Raw genomic sequence first — 4859 nt, 5'->3', positions numbered from 1 at the left:
TTGCTTATTTTTACGAAGACGTGAAAATATTTTATTTGTGGATTGGGCTGCAGCTGATTTTTAGACCAAGTTGATTTGCTCCTCCCACAAAAGCAACTGGCTTTGTCATGGAAATGTGACTTGAGAAGTTTCAAACGGTGATATGTTTGACATATTAATGACCTGGACAAAGAAATAGAACAGCAGTGGGAAACATTTAAAACGGTGATAAATAGAGTCCAGGAGAAATATATCCCACTAAAAAGCAAGAACAAACTAGCCAGAAATGACACACCAGGGATGAATAAAGAAACAAGGGCAAAATTTAAACTGAAGAAAAGGGCACACACTAGCCAATAAAGGAGAGAGGGGAATGTGATAAGACTGGGAAAGAAGTCTGAAGATCTATTGGAAAGGCAAAAAAGGAATATCAAAAAAAGCAAAGTATTCGAGACACATCAACAGCCAAAGAAAATTTAGGATAGGAATATTTGCACGAAGTGATTTTTAGGTAGTCGCCTTTAAATGTTTCAAAGGCGACTGCGAATTTATGATCGTCTGGCCATTTCACCAGCCGTGTTGAAAACAAAACATGTCTCTTAAGGGGAGTCTATAACGAGGGGGCATAGATTTAAGGTGAGAGGGGAGAGATACAAAAGGGTCCAGAGGGGCAATTTTTTCACTCAAAGGGTGGTGAGTGTCTGGAACGAGCTGCCAGAGGCAGTAGTAGAGGCGGGTACAATTTTGTCTTTTAAAAAGCATTTGGACAGTTACATGGGTAAGATGGGTATAGAGGGATATGGGCCAAGTGCAGGCAATTGGGACTAGCTTAGTGGTATAAACTGGGCGACATGGACATGTTGGGCCGAAGGGCCTGTTTCCATGTTGTAACTTCTATGATTCTATGATTCTATGATTCTATGATAATAGGGCCACTAAGGGAGACACACGACAAACTCACAGGCAATGACAGCGAAATGGCAGAAATATTAAATAATCACTTTGCTTCAGTATTTACCAGGGAGACTCGTATTGTGGGCATGACAGTAGAAGAAGAGATCAAAAAGATATGTAAAGACATTTAAGATCGAAAGGGGGGAGATAATTGATAAACTAATCAATCTTAGAGAGGAAATTTCCTGTTAGGTGCCTAACCAGAGTTTCAAACCGCTCAGCCACGCTAATTTCCGTATTACTGTTCAGGAGCTTATTTCACAGGGACACGATTACTGCGCTCCATTTAGGGAGGCTCAGTGAAAGGCGGAAATTGATCTATTAATAGAATCATAGAATAAGATAGCGCCATTCAGCCCATCGTGCCAGTGCCAGCTCTCTGAAAGAGCTGTCCAGTTCGTCCCACTCGCCTGCTGTTTCCCCATAACCCTGAAAAAGTTTGATCCAAGCGTTTATCCAATTCCCTTTTGAAAACTGTGAGTTGAGAAAAACAATATTGAAAGGGGTGCTGGGGTCTCTGCAGCGTCGATGTAGAGTGTGTGATGATTGAAGTTATCAAGATGGTTGCTTTACACATGGTATGATGTGCAATCATCCTGAAATATCTTCAATATCCAATACAAATTGAATTGCAAACCTGACGGACAAACACTGGAAAACAAGTCACGAGTGAACGCAAATCATCTCGGACCCGTTTTTAGCCTCACGGCACTTCAAATAAAGTGAAATAACTTTGCATTGAAAAGATTTGGAACTTGCATCTATGCCTTTATCTGTTCCATTTCTTAAAGTTGCTGGCGTCTGATGATGGACACGCCTCTGCTCCCTCTATTGAACAAGAAAGGAGGTGTTTGACGTTGACGGGACCTGTTGGTTCTGAGCTCATCCTTTGCATTGAGTGGGTTCGCGTCCTTTAAACGGCGTCAACTTTAGCCCAGCGGTGAACTTCGCAACAAACAAGTTCATCACCGTCTCACCGCGGGCACTGACTGACACGTTTATCGTTATTTCTTTCAGACCGAAATAAATAGGAACCGTGATTTTAAATTTGCACGAAGTGATTTTTAGGTAGTCGCCTTTAAATGTTTCAAAGGCGACTGCGAATTTATGATCGTCCGGCCATTTCACCAGCCGCGTTGAAAACCAAACATGTCTCTAACTTTCGCGTCTTTTTTCGAAAGGCAAAAAACATATTTCCCATGACCTCTGAAGGATGGACAAGTACATTTCAGAAAGCAGAAGCAAGTTCACCAGCCTTTTAATCCGGAGTCAGACCTTTGCGCCGCGCACTCTGAAGACAGGCTCCTGGATGTTATTATATTTTTTGAATGTTTCTCAAACACCGTTTCATATATTGGTTGAATGGATGAGGCTTATCAAATCTCCGCCAGATCCCACCGGTCATGAGACAGCATTGGAAGCAGCCTTCACCCCCAATATCACGCTGGCATTCATCGCCTGCTCTCAGCGGACTGCATTAACAGGGCTGGGAGATCTGGACTTTGTTCACATTTAATCAGCAATGTGAATCGTTCAATATTTAATCATTTTTAATGGGGACAAGGTTTCAAAATATTTCCGCCCGGTTTCGAACCGGGGACTTTTCGCGTGTTAGGCGAACGTGATAACCACTACACTACGGAAACCTGACAGCTCCAACCTCGTGATAGGGATATAACCCCTCAGCCAAACTAATTTCCGTATTACTGTCCAGGAGTTCATTTCACGGGGATACATTTACTGCGCTGTATTTCGGAAGGCTGCAGAGAAGGATCGGTGGCGCTGGTCAGGCAGGGAATCCCAGAGCATCGCGCCCACACAAACATTTCACTGTTTTTTTCATGTGCCTGATATCCGACCGCAGTGTAAATTATGGCGAATCAGGCATGCTCAGATGACATTGTTCACAGAGTGTTTTCTTGCAGCCAAATCACACATTAGAAAACTTGAAATGAGATGAACAGATCGGAGCCATTTAAAGTGCTCCCAGTTACTGCTGATCAGGAATTGAAACATGGCACCGGCTTCAGTGCTATCAGAATGAGGCAATGAATCCAAAAGTGGGACGAAAAAGGTGCAATTTTCGTCCCTGGGTGGGCTCGAACCACCAACCTTTCGATTAACAGCCGAACGCGCTAACCGATTGCGCCACAGAGACCATCTGATCCTTTTTCTTGCAAGATACACTAAAGCAGCGTGTCAACTAGCCAAAGTTACATGTTGCAGCCACAGAAATGTAATTGAACACTATCAGTGTTACTTTTCCAGAAACAAAGGATGGGACATTGTTTGTGGAAACATGGAAACGGTCTGGTCTCGCTCACAGCATCGATATCACCGACAACCAGCTCTCCTGCAACCGGCGCGCCCACCGGTGCTTTGTCTGTTACTAATTAGCACTGTGGGAGAACCTTCACCACACGGACTGCAGCGGCTCAAGAAGGCGGCTCACCACCACCTTCTCAAGGGCAATTCGGGATGGGCAATAAATGCCGGCCTCGCCAGCGACGCCCACATCCCATGAACGAATAAAAGAAAATATCCGAGCGTCCTGACGCTGATGTCAGGTTTTGATCCCTGATCTGCAGTAACTGGGAGCGCTTTAAATGGCTCTGAACTATTAATTTCATCCACAACATCAGAGTAACTGTTCCAGGGGGACATGCCGACTCAGCTGCGTCTTGGCCGCCTGTCTGGTCAGTCTTTTATTCGCCTCCAATTCCATTTCCCAAAGCGTAGCTATAGATTCACAAAGCTGTTTGTCATTTCGGTTCCTTTCGATTTGTCCAGCTCCCGACTGGCAATAATTTGCAAACCTGGTTGCAGCCCTCCGCCTTGCATCGTGTCCAGTGATGGGATATGTGGAGAGACTGGAGAAGCTGGGATTGTTCTCCTTCGAGCAAAATAAGGTTAAGGGGAGATTTAATGGAGGTATTCAAAATTCTGAGGGGATTTTGATAGAATGGATGGGGAGAAGCTGTTTCCATTGGCAGGAGGGTCGATAACCAGAGGACACAGCCTGCATTTGTCGAGCGCCTTTAACGTAGTAAAACGTCACAAGGTGCTTCACGGGAGCGTTATTAAACAAAATTTGACACGAAGCCACATCAGGAGATATTGGGACAGGTGACCAAAAGCTTAGTCGAAGAGGTAGGTTTTAAGGTATGTGTTAAAGGAGAGAGAGGCGGAGAGGGTTAAGGAGGCATTTCCAGAGCTTAGGTTGCTGAAGGCACAGCCGCCAATGGTGGAGCGATTTAAATCGGGGATGCGCAAGAGGCCAGAATTGGAGGAGCACAGAGATTTTTTTTATTCGTTCATGGGATGTGGGTGTCGCTGGCAAGGCCAGAATTTATTGCCCAAACCTAATTGCCCTTGAGAAGGTGGTGGTGAGCCGTCTTCTTGAACCGCTGCAGTCCGTGTGGTGAAGGTTCTCCCTCAGTGTTGTTAGGTAGGGAGTTCCAGGATCCAACGGCGATGAAGGAACGGCCGATATATTTCCAAGTCGGGATGGTGTGTGACTTGGAGGGGAACGTGCAGGGTGGTGTTATTCCCATGTACTTGCTGCCTTTGTCCTTCTAGGTGGTTGAGGTCACGGGTTTGTGAGGTGCTGTGCAAGAAGGCAATCGAGTAACAAGTCGAGCAATGTATTCCGCTCAATCATTCATCATTCCATTCAGATCTTCTGCTTTTCAGCTGCACTTCCCCCCAAACATTGCAAATAATTTTGCTCAGTATTTGTTTCGCTTGTTGAATATTTTGTTCTCCGGCTTAGCCAGATTAATATTTCATTTCAATTATCAATGACAGGGAGCAATGAACAATGAACGAGTGAGCAAAGTTTCGTTTATTATTAAAAAGCAGTGATTCCGAAATTATCCAGGCTGATATGAATGGTATAAGAAGTAGTGATTTCGACATGATTTAAA

The 4859-nt window shown here is 44.6% G+C and overlaps 2 non-coding genes across 2 annotated transcripts; both read right to left on the bottom strand.

The window, feature by feature from the left end:
* Positions 1–2506: 2506 nt before the first annotated feature.
* trnav-aac (transfer RNA valine (anticodon AAC)) lies at positions 2507–2579 on the bottom strand. Its single transcript has one exon. It is a non-coding gene; the product is annotated as a tRNA-Val (tRNA).
* Positions 2580–3017: 438 nt separating this feature from the next.
* Positions 3018–3091, bottom strand: trnan-guu (transfer RNA asparagine (anticodon GUU)). The gene has a single exon. It is a non-coding gene; the product is annotated as a tRNA-Asn (tRNA).
* Positions 3092–4859: the final 1768 nt, after the last annotated feature.

This window comes from Heptranchias perlo, unplaced genomic scaffold, assembly GCF_035084215.1.
Source record: "Heptranchias perlo isolate sHepPer1 unplaced genomic scaffold, sHepPer1.hap1 HAP1_SCAFFOLD_55, whole genome shotgun sequence".
NCBI classification, from domain to species: Eukaryota; Metazoa; Chordata; class Chondrichthyes; order Hexanchiformes; family Hexanchidae; genus Heptranchias; species Heptranchias perlo.
Note: the sequence above shows the minus strand (reverse complement) of the source record. Positions and strands in the feature narration are given on the sequence as shown.